Source organism: Diabrotica virgifera, chromosome 10 (genome assembly GCF_917563875.1).
Source record: "Diabrotica virgifera virgifera chromosome 10, PGI_DIABVI_V3a".
NCBI classification, from domain to species: Eukaryota; Metazoa; Arthropoda; class Insecta; order Coleoptera; family Chrysomelidae; genus Diabrotica; species Diabrotica virgifera.
This window is the reverse complement of record NC_065452.1, coordinates 150,288,861-150,309,107: the sequence shown is the minus strand read 5'-3', so window position 1 is coordinate 150,309,107 and position 20,247 is coordinate 150,288,861. Positions and strand designations below refer to the sequence as shown.

The 20,247-nt window shown below is 34.2% G+C and overlaps 1 protein-coding gene across 1 annotated transcript in view; it reads right to left on the bottom strand.

The window, feature by feature from the left end:
- The window catches only part of LOC114332482 (atrial natriuretic peptide receptor 1), a 660,741-nt gene that overhangs the window by 583,918 nt on the left and 56,576 nt on the right, over nt 1–20,247 (bottom strand). The gene's annotated exons all lie outside the window — the stretch shown is intronic.

Sequence of the window (20,247 nt, the reverse complement as noted above, 5' to 3'; positions counted from 1 at the left end):
ATATATAAGACAATCGGATAGTACGGTATAGGTTATAGTACGGTATAGGTTATTTGCTTGAGTTGCAAATTGAACGAAAATAAATAAACTAACTTTTGCGTCCAAAAACGAAAATATGCTTCATATGGGGTTATAGAACTTACAACGAGAAAAGATTATTGGTCTTGTGGAGAAAGTAATGTTCTCGGAGGGACATAGCTGTAGAGCTAGGCGTAATAAAGGGCGTTCTGTCCAAAACCTATGCTAGGTAACAGGAACTAGGAAAACTCAAAAATAAAGAAGGGAAAGTCGCCAAAAGTAATAACGGCTCTTCACGATCGTTTAATTGTCCAATCAGCTGGAAGACACCCAACAATTTCTCACCTGCAGCCCCAAAGGCAGCTTTTGGATGTCACAGGTGTAACTGTTTCAGTTGAAACGATAAGAAGAAGAGTTCGTACCAAGAAGTATACAGCAGGAGGCAGTTAGGGATTCCCGAGTTATCCAGGCAGCACAATATGGATCGCCTAAATTGGTATCTTCACCACCAAAACTGGAACATTGGGAATTGACAAAATGTGCTATTTTCAAAAAAAGTCAGGATTTGTGTAAAATTAGGTGACCCACGAAATCGTGTACCTACTTAGAGGTCGAGAAAGACAATCAGGACCGAAAAATCTCAGATCTGTTCACAAATATACAAGGGGAAGTGTAATGTTTTGGAGAAGAATTGTGATCCGTAAAAAAAACTCCCTTAATTGTCATCCAATTAACTTTAACTACTCATAGGTATGTTGATAACCTGTCGTCAGGCTCTGGAGAGGTGCAACTGGAGAAAATTTTATTTTATTGCTTGATAATGGACCTCTACATAACATTAGAGTGACTACGGACATCATTGAAGCAGAAGGTGTCCCTAGTTTGGAGTGGCCTGCTTGCTCTTCTTCTTCTTCAAGTGCCGTCTCCTAATCGGAGGTTGGATATCATGATCACTATCTTTACTCTATCCACTGCTGCTCTAAAGAGTTTTATAGAACTGCATCTAAACCAGTCCCTTAAATTCTTTAACCATGACACTCTCCTTCTTCCTATACACCTTCCGCCTCTTATCTTTCCCTGTAATATTAGTCTTAGCATTTCATATCGCGGTCCCCTCATTACGTGTCCCCGATATTGTAACTTTCTTATTTTTATTGTGTTTATTATTTCGCATTCTTTACCCATTTCTCGCAATACTTCCGTGTTCATTGTCTTCTGTGTCCATGCTATTCTAAGCATCCTTCTGTAACACCACATTTCAAATGACTGTAGCTTATTTATGTGTTCTTGCTTTAATGTCCAGCTTTCAAGTCCATATTGTAGTATCGAGCCTGCTTGCTCACCCGAGCTTAATCATATAAAGTATTTGTGGGATATGCTTAAAAGAAAAATTAGAGCTCGCCGGGATAATCGACAGAACACCGCACGGCCAGTACAAGCTGCTCTTAAAGGGTGGAGTAAACTATATATAAGTAGTGGGGTTCCTACGGTCTCCTCCGCATCCCACATTTCGCTCGCCGTCGTTTTCTATCCAACCATTCGTTTTCGTCAATAGCTCTATCAGCCATAGACTGTTCTATGCCTTTCTTCCATGTTTCTGTAGGCCTTCCTCTTATTCTTCTATTCATGGGTGTGTAATTTAATGCTCTTTTTGGCCATCTTTCCTCTGACATCCTCCTAACATGACCATACCATAGCAATTTCTTGGTTTCTATATGGTTAACCGTGGAATATAAACTCTTTGTCCGTCGTCTTACACAAAAAAATGTTGATAATTTGATTAGGAGCGTGCCCACCCAAACTGAAGCTTGCATAAGGACTAGAGGTCACAACACTGACTACCACAAAATACAAAATAATAAATAAAAACAATTTAAACATTATTGGTTTTACATTGAAATTTTGTATGCTATTTGTTTTGAAACAACTACGTCCTTTCAATTTGTTTGTTAAATACTTTATTGTTTTATTTAATTGTTATGTATTTGTTATTAAATTGCTTTAAAATAAATATTTCGTGTATCCGTTTTTTTAAATCCGCACGAACTATTAAGAAATATCAGATGATTCCATATAAGTTTGGGTGTGTGTACTTCAATCGTATACAGGGTAAAAATATACAGGGTGTTCAGTTAAAAGAACATGAGTTTGTGTCACCCTGTCAGTACAGGTGACCTTTATATTTGAAAATATTTTTAAATTATGGTCCTATCTATGCCCAACTTTTACCTAAATTTTCGTATCTTATATGACAAACGAGTAATTTGACTTCCTCGCACTAATGCCGTACCCTGTATGTTTGTCATGCAAATGATAGCATCAACTATGTCATTACAAAACGGGGAGTGCGGCAGGAATGCCTCCTGTCCCCGCTTTTCTTTAACGTATACGGGCAACATATAATTAAGATATATCAAGAAGAAGCTCATAGGGTGCCAAAATCAATGGAATCGTGATCAATAGGCTAAGATACGCAGATGACACTGAGGTACGCGCTGAATCGGAAGAACATCTACAGATATTAATGAATGTCCTATCGGTAGAACATATTATTATTTACCATATTATGTAAAATGATATTATGCAGAGTTAATAAAAAATGGAACCAACAAACTATTCGAGATACTAACAGAAGTTTTCAATAGGCACTTGCATGGAGAACCAGAGCCACAAAGTTGGAAAAAAGGATGGATTACAGCTATCCATAAGAAGGGAAATAAGGAAGATTGCAATAACTATCGGGGTATAACTGTTACGAGCATGCTTAGCAGATTATATTGAAGAATTATAAAAGAACACATATGCGAAGAATACCGCCCTTTTGAATCAGAAGAACAAAACGGATTCAGAGCAGGACGATCCACAATAGATAGTATTTTCTGCTTATCCCAAATACTCGAGAAAAGAACACTGAGATCTCGAGAAGTGCATTTACTTTTAGTAGATTTAACAAAAGCATATGACACCGTGCCTGTTGCGAAGTTGTGGAAGGTATTGGAGAAAACCAGCATCAACGTTACACTAATCGATGCTATTAAAGAGCTAGATAAGAACACAATAGCAAAAGTTAAAATAGGAAAAGAGGTGTCTAATATTTTTCAAGTAACAAGAGGACTGAAGCAAGGTTGTTGTTTATCTCCCATACTGTTCAACATATATATCGATGAAGCACTCAGTCACTGGACGGAGAAGTGTAAAGAGATGGGGCTATCTATTGGGGATGAAACGTTATATACGTTGCACTATGTAAATGACCAGGTAGTTATTGCGCAAGACAAAGAAGACCTGGAGTATATGGCTAGAAAACTAATGAAAGAGTACAAAAAATGGGGCCTCGAAGTAAATGTTCAAAAATTACAATATCTTTGCGTAGGAGGAGAAAATACTGCAGATTACCACGACTTAGAAGATGGAACTATTAAGGAATGTGACCAATGTACATACTTGGGGGTAAAACTGACAAAGACAGGGAGAAGTGATGAAGCCATAAAAGACAGAATAACGAAAGGAGAACAAGTTATAGGTGCGTTGAATATAGGTGCAAAGAATATATAATACCATATTAAATCCAGTAATCGTCTATGACTCAGAAGTGTGGCAGTTATCACAAAAACTTAAAGGTAACTTATTGACAGTTGAAATGGATTTTTAGAGGAGAGCAGCGAGAAAGTCTAGATTAGAACATGTGAAAAATGAGGACATCAGGAGACAAATGAAAGTACAAAGATCAAATATAGAAGACATCGAAAAACAACAACTAATATGGTACAGACATGTTAGACGTATGGGGGAAGAAAGACTACCCAAAAAGATATTAGAATGGGCACCACCAGAAAAAAGAAAACGAGGACGACCACCAACAACATGGATCCAAGGAATCTCAAAAGCAATGTCAGCAAGAAATATATCTGAAGAAGACTGGCAGAATATACAGGCTTGGCGAAAGGGAACTCAAAGGCGTATTATGTTGTGAACGGGAAATATAGATATATGTAAAATGATTACTTATTTATTTATTCCGTCTTATAGTGTATTTCCTTCATTGCGATTTCGAATTAAAAATGGTCATAACTCATTAAATATCCTATGTAGTAGTATGTACCAAACCTGTATTGTAACAATAGAAATATAATATTGTATGTTTGCTTTACCATGTAGTCATTTATCACCCTGTAGAATTAGGCATATTATCCAAGTCTGGACAATATCATAGACTAGGGCATTTAGCACTAAAAACACCTAAATAAATCGATTTTTAAATACAGCACCTAGAGTAACTAAACTAAACACAGAAACTTTTTACATTGTCTTCAGGATGATGTCAGGAAAAAATTCTATTATAGAACAATGGGTGTAAATGGATAATTGCATTTCAAAGTGCATAAAATGCACCCAAAAGTGTATAAGCATGTCAAAATACCTATATTAAAGGCCATTTTTTTTACTTGGGGGTTTTTGGGGTCCCTGAACACGACTGCGCCATCAGAACTGTCCTCCGAAGCACCTGGTGCCCAGGGCCACTGCTAAGGTACTTTACCTGGAGGTTCGAGGGTTGTCACTAAATTGATACAAACAGATTGCTTGGAGATTTTTGGAGTCGCTGAACACGAATAGGTCATCAGAACCGACCCACGGAGCACCTGGTGCCTAGTGTCACTGCTAAGGCACGTCGTATTCTGGAGTATCAAGGGTTTTCGACATTAAATTGATACAAATAGGTTACTCGGGCAGTTTTTGGGGTTTCAAAAAACGAATACGCCACAGAATCGACACCCGGAGCACCTGGTGTCTAGGGTCACGTCATCTTCAGGAGTTTCGAGCGAGTTAGGCACTAAATTGATGCAAACAGATTACACGAGATGTTTTGATGTTTTAGGGTTTACTGAACACAAATACGCCATCAAAACTGATCTTCGGAGAATTTGGTGCCCATGGTCACTGCTAAGTTAAGTCATCTTCAAAAGTTTTGAAGGTTTTCAGCCTTGAATGCATGAAAATAGATTACTAGGCGATTTTTGAGGTCGCTGAATACGAATGCGCCATCAGAACCGACCCCCAGGCCACCTGGTGCCCAAGGTCACTGCTAAGGCATGTTATATTCTGTAGTTAGGGGGGTTTTTTGGGCACCAGGTGCACTGTGGGAACGGTTCTGATGGCGCGTATTCTTGTTCATCGACCCCAAAAACAGCCGAGTAGTCTGTTTGCATCAGTTTAGTAAAAAATGCTCCGGTGGTCGGTTCTGATGGCGTATTCATCTTCAACGACCCCAAAAACTCCCGAGTAACGAAATCTGGCCCTTAATACACTTATTATATGACATGTTTATGCACTTTGGGATGCATTTTATGCACTTTAAAATGCAACTATGTATTTCAACCCATTTTTGTATAGTAGACTTTCTTCCTGACATCATTCTGAACACAATGCAAAAAGCTGCAAGTCTCTGGGTGCTCTATTTAAAAATCGATTTATTTTGTGGTAGATGCCCTGGTTAATCATTGATTACGTTTTTTTAATAACTTTTTTGTATGATATTCTGTGCCCCGATGGAATTATCGACCAATGTCGCCCTAAAAACTCACCCTGTATATATTACATTAAAAATTTGATGTGATTCAATATTTATTTTACGTAATGTGGTATTAACCAATAAAATTTCATTTGTATATAAACAAAGTGTCTCTGATGCGGACGAAAAGCATGATTTTAATAGATCCCAATACAAATCCAGGGTAATAAAATTATTATTATTATGGTCGAAGGAAGATTAATATAATTTTAATTGCCGTATGCTATATATTTTATTCTGATAGGTATGTAAAGAACACAATAAATATAAATTGTATAGGAAATGCAATGCAACTGTATACAAAATAATTTATGTATAGGTACTATGAGTATATAATATTGTGAATAGCTAGTTGCTTGGTCATTTATATTATAGGTTGTTTTTTGACATATAAACAGCAATGTAGCACAAATTAATTAAGGCTTGTGCAATGATTAACTATTTCGATGCCGAAACTATATTCCTAATATATTTTGAGTTTGAATACTTATTTTCGTTATCGTATTTTACTTGTTAAGGCATTTTTCATGTGAGACCTGTAAGGCACCTGGTGTACAGATAACTGAGGACGGCAGCGAGGAGAAGAAAATACGAAAACGGATAATGCTTGCTAACAAAGCATGCTTCTCTCTGTTGCAGGTGTTTGGATCCAAAGACATCCATAATAAAGTAAAGTTTATAAACGTAAAAGTTTTAAAATATATAACGCCCATTAGACGACCAATAGCAACATTTGGCGTAGAAACATGGATCATGACTGAAAAGACAATAAACCTTATACCCCAGGCTGTGGGTGAAAAATAGGTCGATTTCAGGATATAATGCAGGAATTTTTGAAACCTATCAGGTGTTGTAAAGGACGATGCCAGGAATAACTTCTACTAAAATGTAACCAAAAATATTGTGCGCTTTTTTTTAATTGCGATTTTCATTTGTTAAATTTGCAATTTTTATTGATTTTTAATTTTGCAGCTTAGGATATTGATTTTAGAGAAAACTTTTTAATAGAAAGTAAAAAACCTACAATTTGAGGTACGGTAAGTTTAATTTGGTTAATTGGTTATTGCAAAACAGCCTGCGAACGGTCCAAAATGACCGTTTTTTACAATGGCATTATTTATTGCACAAATATATTTTTTTTATTTTTTAAAGCTTTAAAATAAAGATCTTTCAATTTCAAACATAAAAAAAATTGTAAAGCCAGATTAACGAATTTGTTGGTTAGATATTATAAATTGTTTATCCCAAGAGGTCAAATGTCGAAGGCTATAACTTTTTGAAAAAAAATCGTAGAGAGTTAGTGAAACATCTAATCTCCTTCTAAAGAGTTATATTTTCATATTTTGATGTAAATAAATGCGTAAAACATTTTTAAACCTCTAATTTTTGGGTTTGAAAATAAGGGGGCAAATTTCGTTATAAACATTTAGAGCTGAAGCGGCCCTGTACATCCCATGAGTTTTTTACTTACAGATTATTGTTGCTAAAGATGAAACAAAGATTTATAAAAAATTAAAAATTTCTACGACCAACTGAAGCCGAGATAATTTTTGGGTTTGGAAATAAGGGGGCATATTTCGTTATAAACATTTAGAGCTGAAGCGGCCCTGTACATCCTATGAGTTTCTAACTTACAGATTATTGTTGCTGAAGACAAATCGAAGATTTATAAAAAAAGAAAAATTTTCTACAACCAACTGAAGCCGAAATAATTGTTTTTTTTTTTTCTTAAGTCGTAGTGCCTTTATTTATAACAATTAAGAAATTATTTTACAGTCATTGACTAAAGAAAAACTTATATTATCTTAAAATAAAAATTATTATAAAATATAATTACATTGAATTATTAAAAATTATTTTTAAAATCGGTGCATTTGCGAGCGGCCGAATTTTGCAAATCGCCCGGCTCGCTTCAAATCCGCGCGGTCGGAAAATTTTTACGTAGCCTGTATTAAATTAATATTACCATTATAATATACAGTCTATTTACCACTGTATTTGTTTTTCTTGATAAACTTTTATATGTGAAATTTCATTTCTGAAGAAATAATATTACAAAAATGATACATATATATGAAATATATAACTATATTTTAATTTTTTCATTGTTATATAAATATAATAATAATAATGTTACTTCTTACTATAATATACAATATAAAACTTTTTCTTCTTGTAGTGACTATTCTTTTTGGATTTCACATATAAAAGTTTATCAAGAAAAACAAATACAGTGGTAAATAGACTGTATATCATAATGGTAATATTATTAAATTGTTTTCTGTCAAAATTTAATACAAGTTACGTAAAAATTTTCCGAGCGCGCGGATTTGAAGCGAGCCGGGCGATTTGCAAAAGCACCGATTTAAAAAATAATTTTTAATAATTAAATGTAATTCTATTTTATAATAATTTTTATTTTAAGATAACATAAGTCTTTCTTTAGTCAATGACTGTAAAATAAATTCTTAATTATTATAAATAAAGGCACTATGATTTAAGAAAAAAAAAACAATTATCTCGGCTTCAGTTGGTTGTAGAAAATTTTAATTTTTTTATAAATCTTCGTTTCGTCTTTAGCAACAATAATCTGTAAGTTAGAAGCTCATAGGATATACAGGGCCGCCTCAGCTCTAAATGTTTATAACGAAATTTGCCCCCTTATTTTCAAACCCAAAAATTATCTCCGCTTCAGTTGGTCGTAGAAATTTTTTATTTTTTTATAAATCTTCGTTTCATCTTCAGCAACAATAATATGTAAGTTAAAAACTCATAGGATGTACAGGGCCGCTTCAGCTCTAAATGATTATAACGAAATTTGCCCCCTTATCTTCAAATCCAAAAATTAGAGGTTTACAATTGTTTTACGCATTTATTTACATCAGAATATGAAAATATAACTCTTTCAAAGGAGATTGGATGTTTCATTAACTTTCTACGATTTTTTTTCAAAAAGTTATAGCCTTCGACATTTGACCTCCTGGGATAAACAATTTATAATATCTAAGCAACAAATTCGTTAATCTGGCTTTACAATTTTTTTTATGTTTGGAATCGAAAGATCTTCATTTAAAGCTTTAAAAAAAATTATTTGTACAATAAATAACGCAATTGTAAAAAACGGCCATTTTGGACCTTTCGCAGGCTGTTTTGCAATAACCAATTAACCAAATTAAACTTACCGTACCTCAATTTGTAGGTTTTTTAATTTACTACAACTTTCTATTAAAAAGTTTTTCTCTAAAATCAATATCCTAAGCTACAAAATTAAAAATTAATAAAAATTGCAAATTTAACAAATGAAAATCGCAATTAAAAAAAAGCGCACAATATTTTTGGTTACATTTTAGTAGAAGTTATTCCTGGCATCGTCCTTTACAACACCTGATAGGTTTCAAAAATTCCTGAATTATATCACGTTTTTTCACCCACAGCCTGGGGTATTATTATTAGGTACTTTTGAAAGAAAGATATTAAGAATAATATTGGGACCCATTTGCGCCAATGGTATATGGATAATAAGGTTCAACCACGAGTTATACCAATAATACAAAGCACCCTCTATAGCAGATTATGCAAAATTAAAAAGATTGCGCTGGGAAAGTAACCTCATAAAAATGGGTAATGATAGAACACTTAGAAGAACAGATTGCGGACGAGCAGCATGCCTTATACATAGCTCGAACACCACGAAAGCCTCTAACATCCAGGAAAAGCTTCCTTGGAACAATGCAGGACGAACCGCCTGAGTATTTTCCTTTTCCTCAGGTTCAATGTACCGGCCAGTCTCTAGACTTTAAAACGTAGAAAACTATGAATAGGATAAGAACGGGGGTCGCTCCAGTAAAATTAAACAAAGTAAAATGGGGGAAATAGACCAAGATGATGTGAACTGTGACTGTGGAGAACCACAAAGTACGGAACATCTTCTTACATGCAGAAATTGTCCACATCGGTGTACCCTCGAAGATTTGTGGCTCGCCAATAAACATCCAGAAATTTTGTTAACCGATACTGGGTCGAAATTTTATGAATGACATGTTCGGACACGATAAAGTAAAATAAGTAAGGAGAACGCTTAGCGTAACTATGGTGGGACGTCAGCAAGTAGGAAGAACAAGGAAGAGGTGGATAGACGAAGTGAGAATATACTAAAGGGATATGGAGGGTGGATAACTGGAGAAGAGCAGCCAGGGCCAGAGATACTTGGAGGCAAGATACTTGGACAGAGAGAGAGAGAGAGAGAGAGAGAGAGAGAGAGAGAGAGAGAGAGAGAGAGAGAAGAAAATGTCAGTTCGGGAATCAGAAAAAAACAGACGCCAATTAAGGAAGAATCTATTTATTTATTCCGGTTATCAGTTTCTTCACATATCAGGTTCTTTCTCATAATGACTTTCATCCATGTTATGCTAATATAGTCCGTTCGCTATAACTTTTCCCATGCGGTAAGATTCATTTTCAATCAAATTAAGTCAAAACATAAATTGAAACGAACGTCGATGTGTATATACATTTTGTATACTGTATATACTATATACTACACACATCGGCGTACGTTTTACTTTCTGTTTTGACTTAATTTGATTGAAAATGAATCGTACCGCATGGGAAAAGTTATAGTGGACGGACTATATATGCCTATTAGTATTTCAAGATCTTTGTACTTAACTTATCAATCATTAATATTATAATCATAATTTATTTCATTTGAGTACCCATTATTATTTATAACCATATTTAAAAACGAATTAATCACTGAAACAATCCTTAAAATAGCTCCCAAACATTTGATTCATGAATTGATTTTTTTCATATATCGAAGCTGGGTATATAAAAAATTGACTAATAACGTTTCTAGAACATCCACAATATTAATTTATAAGATCTTCAGAGATTATAACAATTAACAAAACGTTTATTCTACATACTTTTTTTATTTATATAAACTACCTTGAACACTATGACCATTGGTACAGGAACACTAGGACCACAACACTGACACAAGGACTGACTGAAAAAGAAGAATATCTTGGTTGAATAATCTAGGCGAATGGTATGATTGCAACTCAGAATAACTTTTTAAATAAGTAGTTTTGATACTTAGAGCTAGGCTATGATGATTGCCAGCGCTAAAACGGATGGCATTTCTTCTTATGGAAATAAGAAAAAGCGCTTTATATCTCTAGAAATAAGCTAGACAAGCATTTATAAGCTTGTTTAGACCATCTACTAGTTCAGGTACATATCAGATGTAGGATGCAGACAGGCAAAGAAGAATCAAACGAGAAAAGAAATTCTAGATCTGGCAAAACTGATAAGACATGAAACTCAAAAGAAATTTGAAGAAGAAATAAAGAGGATGGTGACTGAATATAAAGGAAATGAAGAGAAAACCCTAAAAGACCATTGTAACTTAATAAGTAGAATCACAATAACTGCAGTAAAATCAATGTTAGAAACTAAATAAATGAAGATGACCGATGGTTTGATGATGAATTTAAGGTTGCAATTGAAGAACGAAAAAAAAAGAATGTGTGTGTACTTTGTACGCACGTAAGAAGATATTCTTCTATTATATAATAGGTAACTTAAACTAAGTAAATATACTTAAAAGGTTATTTGTACTTATTTTATTTAAAAATCAAACTAACTTTCTTATCTACCACTTTCAAAAAAGAAGAATATCAAAAATTATATAATAATATACTTACAATCATAAAATCTATAAAAAAAATAAAAAAATAATAACTTGCTTGGGGCTTGAACCCACTTCACGTCTACCGCGCCGTACGAAAGTTGACGGCATTTCAAACTGCACCACATTCGCGTATACGTCATGTGGGAATATACACAAACTAAACATTTACACCATAAATTTATATGAATTTAATAAAATTATTAGTTTGATTTTTGTCGAAATAAAATACAACAAAATATAGAGTAAGAAAACGATATATGAGATGAAGATTTGTAGAAAGTTTGTTCGTAATCAGATTATGTAAATTAAAGCATTGCCTACTAATAGGTAACTACATTATTTTGTTTACATTTTCCAAATAGATAGGTATTGAAACTATTAGGTATTTCCAACTGAAACATTTAGAATTACGTACCTGCGGCTTTTCAAAACTATTTAAAAATTCACTATAATTATAAATTTGATTTTATTTCTGTCCACACATCAATAAAAACTAATATTATACAATATTTTTGTTTACCGATAACCTCCATATTGAACAATTACTGACAGATCACTTCAAAATTTCAACACCCAATCAGAGCCCGTATAACGGCTAATACCATACTGTCGGTGTGCGCATGCGCGCGGATCAATCAAATTTTACCCTCAATCGATTCGCCGCTAAAGAATAATATCTTCAAAAGAGACAAAAGAAACTGCCCAAAGAGTGGACTATGCACATCATCTGCCCAATTCATAAAAAGGGCGACAAACTCCTCTGTCAGATCTATAGAGGAATGTCCTTTCTGTGTTGTGGATATAAAATATTTACCACCATACTTTACCATAGACTATAACCACTTGCAGAGAAGATCAACGGAAAATATCAGACAGGATTTAGAAAAGTAAGATCTATCATCGATCAACTATTCATGGTTAAACAAGTTTTAAGCAAAGCCTGGGAAGTCTTATAAAGAAAGATGTATATGTCATCTATCCCATAGATGGTATACGAAGCTATATTTCGTAGCTGTTGCATCGATAGGTTGCCCCATTACAAAATACTGCTTTTAGTTCTTCGATTAGCTTTCCATTGTCAACACTATGCGCCTGGCTTTGCTGACTATGTATTAATCTGTGAATCAGAGATCTAGCTTCTCCCTGTATAAAGATATTAAGTGGTGGTGGATTCAGCAGGACTTTCAACGCCGTTGTAGGAGTTGTTTCTATGGCTCCCGTAATACACAGTCATGCTTATCTTATTGAATTACTTAGCAGCCTTATTGGTCTCACTTACTGCGTCTTTATCCACCACATCATAGATCCAAAGTTATCATTGGTCTAATAACACTTGTGTATAACCATATAACCAATTTCTACCCCAAATTCATCATTCTTCTACATCTGCCCAAGTACGTAGTAGCTTTCTGTGTGGTTTACAGTATGTCAGCATTCCTTGTAAGCCTATGATCAAAATGTACTTCCAGGCATTTTGTTTCTTTGGCAAATGAGTAAAACGAGAGCAACAGGAGAGAATGGATATTAAATCACATGCTAAACAATTATTAAACAAGCAGGTCTGTCAATAAACCCAAAAAAGACTAAAATCCTAGTACAAAGCAGATCGAAGAGAGCAATATGACCTTACCTGACAGTTGGACAACTTAAAAAAAAATAAATAATTTTATATATTTAGAAGTCAACATCACAAAAGACAACGCAGACAGTGCAGAGCTTAGCAGAAGAATCATCCTAGTCAATACTTTGCATACTTTGCTATGAACCAGATATTTAAATCACAAAACGTACACCAATGAACTAAGATGTGAATCTACAAGACCATAATCGACCGATAGTGAGCTATGTATTTAGAATGGAAGAAAACAGTCTTCCAAAATGACTGTTGAATACAAGACTGCAGGGAAAGAGACCTATTGGGAGACCGAGAAAGCAATGGGAGAATGATGTGAAGGAGGACGCAAGAAAATTCCTTGGTAGCCAATCGTGGAGGAGAATGAATCGTAGAGCCATAAGATGGACAGATATATTTGTCTCTAGAAAATATAACTTGGATGTTATACTAATAAAACCATATTGCGTAAAAGGTAAGATATTATTATTAGTATTGCCCAAATGCAAGAACAAGACGAAACTTAGACAGACTTGGTCTTGGTCTTGTGCCAATACACCTGGTCTTTGTCTTGGTATTGCGCTGCAGGTCTTGGTCTTGGTCTTGCAGCAAGAGTCTTGCAAGTTTCGCAGTTACCTATTAGCCTATTGCTATTTATTAACCGTTATTTTAGATCTTAGAACAACGTAACAGAGTAGGTAACATTTTGAGCTTGAATTAACATAGTTGTTTAGACATTTATTAATTTGATTGGTCTTTACTATGGCTGACACCGGATGGGGGTTTGAACCCACGATCTAAGTGATCCGTGCCTATGCTCTAACTAACTGAGCTATCTACCATGTCCCACGGGAGTTAGTCTGTTTCTTAATAAACGTTTACATTTAATAAGCTTCATCATCCTCCAGCCTTCTGTGTCCACAGTTGAACATAGGCCTCCCCTAATTTCTTCCAGTTTTGTCGATCTTGGGCTTTGTGCAACCAATTCCCAGCAATCTTTTTGACGTCGTCTGTCCATCGTGTAGGTGGTCTACCTCTACTTCTTCTGTTTTCTCTTGGTCTCCACACTGTAATTTTTTTGGGTCCATCTCCCGTCCTTCATTCTGGCTACATGGCCTGCCCAATCCCACTTCAGCCATGCTACTCGCTCTATGACATCTGTGACGCCTGTCCTTCCTCTGATTTCTTCGTTTCGGACCCTGTCTCTGAGAGTCAATCCAAGTAGTGACCGTTCCATTCTTCTTTGGGCCACTCTAAGTTTCGTTGCTGTTGCCTGGGTTAACGATAATATCTCGGCGCTGTAAGTCATGACTGGAAACACACATTGGTTGAACGTCTTCCTTTTCAAATAATTTGGCAAGTTGCTCTTGAAGATGTCTGATAGTGCTTCATATGCGGCCCATGCTAAGGTGATCCTTCTCTGGAATTCGGCAGTTTGATTGTCCCTGACAATTTGGATTTCATGCTCTAAGTATTTATATTTATGGACCAATGCTATTTCGTTGATGTCGACTTTTGTTTTTTCGCTTGGTACCAGGTTTGTCATGTATTGTGTCTTTCCAAAATTTATGTTTAAACCAACTTTTTTACAGACGGCATCTAACTCAGTAAGCATAGTTCTAATCTCTTATAAGATGTCTGTTATAAGAACTATGTCGTCTGCGAATCGTAGGTGGGAGAGCCTTTCACCGTCGACATTTATTCCTTTGGCGTTCCACTCCAATTGTTTGAAAGCATGTTCAATTCAAGTACTGCCGTAAAGAGTTTGGGAGATAACGTGTCTCCCTGTCTAATTCCTCTTTTGATTTTTATAGATTTGGTATCTTTGTGTAGTCGGACGGTCATAGTATATGTATTTGTTCGCTATCAGTTTGGAATACCGATATAATCTATACGACTTTCCTCCAATGCTCTCATTATGCTGTTAATTTCTATCGTATCAAATGCTTTGCGAAAGTCTGCGAAAGCCAGGAACAATGGTCGGTTGTATTCGACAGATTTTTCTATAATTCCTTATGCAGTGTAGGTGGTCGTTAGTGCCAAAGTTTTTCCTAAAACCCGCCTGTTCTCAAGGTTGGTAAAAATCCAATTCTGTTTCCAGTCTATTTGGTATTTTCCTTGTGAATAACTTGTAGAGGTGGTGTAATAGACTTATGGGCCGCTAATTCTTGAGGTCTGTTGGATCGGCCTTTTTGTGTAATAAGATGATAAGTGCACTGTGCCATCTTGTAGGTGTTTCACTTTGGGGCAGACATAAGTTGAAAAATTCCTTTATGTTGTTTAAAAGTCTGTCTCTTTTAATCTTTACTGCTTCTATATTTACTCTATATATACTCTTTACGGCATATATTGTAGATAGATAGATATTTATTTATTTATCATAATAGATAATACACAAAACAGAAACATTGCACTCCATACCTGTACAAATTACATAAGAATTGTCAAGGCAAGGAGCGCTGTATAATTATCATAAAGTATTACAAAAATTTTTACAAAAATTAAAATTAAAAACATGAGACTAAACAAATAAAGAAATAAGCATTGTCAAATTAAATTAATCAGAAACATTCAATATATAAATAAAAAAAGAAAAAATAAAATAAAAATAAAAACACTGGAAGTACAACAAACATTGCCAATTGGTTTCTACGTCTTAGTTTTAATATAATGGACTAATAATCTCTTAAAGATAGTTGCATTATGGCTATTTTTAATGTGATAAGGTATATTATTGAACTGTACAATTCCTTTATGAAACAAGCTTTTCATTGAACTGGACTTGTTGGTTGTTCTAACATAAAAATTTATTGAATTTGCAGCTCTAGTGCTATGCTCATGAACATTTGCTATCGGGACCAACTGACTGTTCAAATACTCAGGCAATAAATGGTTTACCATCTTAAATAAGAATGTCATAGATTGGACATACATAAAATGTTCAACTTTTAACCAATTTAAAGTTTTCAGCATATCTTGAATTCGAGTATATCGATTGCATCTCAATATTACTCGCATAGCCTTATTTTGGAGAATTTGAAGCCTGTCATAATTAGAACATCCTGTATAAATCAATGAACAACAATATAAAAAGTGAGGTAATATTAACGAATTATAAATTGTTAATTTAGTTTGAAATGTCAAAAATGGTGATACTCTTCGAAAAAAACCTATTTTTTTCCCTATCTTTCTGCAAATGTAATCAACATGTTTACTAAAAGTTAGTTCCCTATCCAATATGAATCCCAAATACTTTATTTCCTGAACCATTTCAATTTTTTCATTATTTAATTTAATGTGAACATCCAAACTTAAGAATTTCCTGAAAAGAGTATTATTACCAATAAACATGTATTTGGATTTTAACTCATTGACTTTCAATTTGTTTAACTTAAATCTTTCAGTTAATAAATGCAATTCACGATTCATCGTGTCCACTACATCAACAAAATCTTCCCCATAAAAATATATTAATGTGTCATCAGCAAAAAGATGAATTTTACATTTGCTTAATACGTTTCCCAAATCATTAATGTATAATATGAAAAGTAGAGGTCCAAGTTGTCTTCTCCCGGAGCTTTATTTCTTTTCATTTTTCTCAATGCGTTCCTGATTTCGTCTGTTGATATATCAGGCATCAATTCCGATCCATGGTTGACTAACCTTTTTCCTGAATCTTCTAGTGGCTCATCATAGTTTTGTTGGCTGTTGTATAGTTCTGTATAGAAGAACATTAATAAGCTTACACGTGCTAAAACATGCTTTTAAAACACAAAAAACCAATTTAATGCGATAAACTTGACTATTTTAAAAAACATTATCTGTCTAGAAAATATGTCGAAATAGTAATTACTCGTTACTTTATACTTATTACTATCCAATAACCTAAGCACCGAACATCAAACCGAGAATTATATCGTTACGTCGTTACTTTAAATATTTCGGTATTTTGTTTACACGGTAGAGGGCATTATGTTATTAATTTGTCTCGTTACACTTGAATATTAGCCGCGCTCTTTCAGCAAATTTTGCTTAAACCGAATGATCTCATCGCATACTCAGTAGAAACGATATTTAGTCTTAGGCCGATAAGATTTGTGGTATTTAGATTCCTACTAACTAATAAGGAATAAAAATTATTGAGTGTCCTTAACAGTAGGTATGCTAACCTTAATATATTTTTATCAGGTAAGGTGATATATTTTTAAAAGTATCGATACGATATTACTGCCGCCGTCGCAACTCAAGAATATTATTTTATGATTACGAGGGAGCCTATTCTCAAAATCTGGACAAGTAATTTCAGAGCGAAGAAGTTGTCTGCTGGCAAGGCATGTACAGAATATTTTATTTTTATATTGTAAAATTGTGTCCTCTGAGTACGTGTCAAATGTGTAAAGTGATTGTTTAATGGATATTTTGATTCGCTATCTATGTTTCTGGCAATTTTTCAAATTTTTGTTACATATTTTCTGCGTCTCATAGGATCTCTAAGCATATACCCGAACTCCTATACTCCCTAAAACGACACAAACTCCTAACTGCAAGACGCAGGCTTAGTTTTGTTCTTGCTCAAATCTTGCACGGTCACACTTGGTCTTGGTCTTGCTAAAATTAGGCGGTCTTGGTCTTGCGAAAACGCAAGAACAAGACCAAGACTGCAAGACCAAGACGGATTTTGGACAGCACTAATTATTATACTAGAGATTTCACTCCAGTCTTGTTTTTATCATTATTTCAAACGATTTAGTTATACACAACAGTAAAGATATAGAACGATAAGAAGAAGCTTTATTTCTATCTTTATTATGTTTAAATATAACATGTACTTTGTATACCAAACTACCGTTTATGCTATACATTATTTTGGAGACAGCTATATTTACGGTGACCATATGTACTTATTTAAGTAGGACAGTACTTATTTTTAAATATTGTCCTAATGTACTTTAAAACCTTTCCAAGGACACGCAAATGTACTTATTTTTTCTAAAAAATGAATATTTTTATATTTTACTATGTACTTTTAAACAAATTTCTTTGTATACTGTTTCAGGTATTGCAGCTTTTGTGTCTTGATGGTTTCCAATATTTCCATTCTTTTGTTGACTCTTCTCATGACTTCGTTGTTTGTGACAGGCTCGGTTCATGCTATCTTCAGGTACCTTCACCCACAGTTCAAATGTTTCCAACTTTTTAGTAGTCGACGTGTTAATTGACCATGCTTCTATCATGTAAAGCAGAGTCGAGAAAACATAACACCTTGCCAGCCTAACTCTCAAGTCTTAATAACTCTCAAGTCTTAATTATTTCAGTTCTCTTACACAAACTGCCTTTCTCATTTTATTGAAGTTTGTTCTTGTCCTCTCTATTCGAACTTTGATTTCTTTGGAGTAATCGTTTGTGTGATTAATTGTTGTGCCAAGATAGTTGTAGTTTTCAACTTGTTCTAAAATTTTACCCTTAATTGTCAGGCTTTTATCATTATTTTGGGTGTTTGATATCCTCATAAAGTGTTTAGTTTTCTTGATGTTTACTGATAATTCATATTCTTCTCCATACTCAACTATCTTGTGTCTTGGAGGTCTTGTGGGTTGTCCGCTATTATGATAGTATCGTCTGCATACCTATCTAATGTTGTTAATTGGCAATCCATTTACCTTTATTCCTGCTGTTCCTCCCTGAAGAGCTTTTTTCATAATTTCTTCAGAGTATGCACTGAATAGTAGTAGTGACAATACACACCCCTATCGCACTCCTCTTTTAATTTCGAACTCTTCTGATGTGTGTTCGTTAATGCGTATGTGTGCCTGCTGTTTATAATATAGATTTGTTATAATTCAAAGGTATTGTAATTGTTTTGCTTTGAGGACGTCCATTAGCTCTTTGTGGCGGACTTTATCGAAAGCCTTGTTGTAATCTATGAAACAGACGTACATATCCTGGTTCACATCCAAGCATCTCTGGATTAGTAAGTTGAATGCAAACAGAGCTTCACGGGTACCTACGCCTCTACGGAATCCAAAGTGGGTTTCTTCAATATCCATATCAAGTGTTTGGTAAATGCGTTTATGAATGATCTTTAAAAACATTTTAAGTGTATGAGACATCAGGCTTATGGTGCGGTGGTCGTGCACAAAACTTCACTGCACAAGTGAAATATTTTTACACAAAATGTGTAACCTACCTAGACAACTGGAGTACAAATTTTCATGAATTTAAACTATTCAAAAGGATAGATCTAAGAAGTGAAATAACATGGAACGATGTTTGTTATTCTCTCGAAACTTTTAAATTGTATATCAAGGCAACCATGTTAAGTGAAGATCAACTCTTTGACGAACTGGGAATTTTGAAAGACGTGGCTACAAGTGAAAAAATTGCTGAGTGGAACAGAGAAGAAAAAAATAGTCAGGATCGATAACTTGAAGTTTTTAAATGTGTAGATCAATTGAAACTGAAAAACTTACAAATATTATGCGAAATTATGTTTTGTCTTCCGGGTACTGGTCCGGCTATCGAGCGTTTATTTCTGTAATAATTATTGGACGTCGGAAAAGTCTCAAATGTCCATATCCACTCTCAAGGCAGCGATGCTGGTGTACGCAAATTTTGATGAGACTTGTATGAAATGTTTCATTTACTTTAATCGAAGCCGGACCTTCTTAAATTAATTTTAAGTTCAGAAAAATATGAATGATGCAAAAACCGGAAGAAGATGAGGCTATTCCAGGTTCCTCATCTAAAAACTCATAATTACAGGCTTGCAACTTTTTCAAAGTTAATATAATGTGTTATGTTTAGTTTAATTGATATAATTTTTTATGTTTAGCTACATAGTTGATTTATTTTTAATGCCAAAAAGTTATATTTGTCCAGTAACAAGATACATTTTGCGTTTTTAATACATTTTTGTTTTTTGTACTTTTTTTTCTTTAAAAAGATATGGTCACCGTAGCTATATTGTTTTAGTTTATTGAACTATTGTCTGGTTTGAAAATTCAATCGTTATATTGTTAACCGTTTAATTTCTAAATTCTCAATAGATTGCTATTTGAAACTCCTCAGTTAATTGTATAATACCTACGTACATCCTTTAATCAACCGTACAACATCAAATTGATGTTACCCACGGGCTTTTGAAATAACTTCAGACCACATTATTCTAGTGCTCTGTAGTGCAACTCTTGTTTGTGATTATAGTTCAGAATAACAATGACGGTTCAGTCTCCATAATAGGGAGAAAACTGGTGCCCCCTACTAAATTTGATCATTTTAAGATTTAATTATTATTCACATGTGATGCTGCGAACCTTAGAGATAATTAGATTTAAATTTATACGCATAACA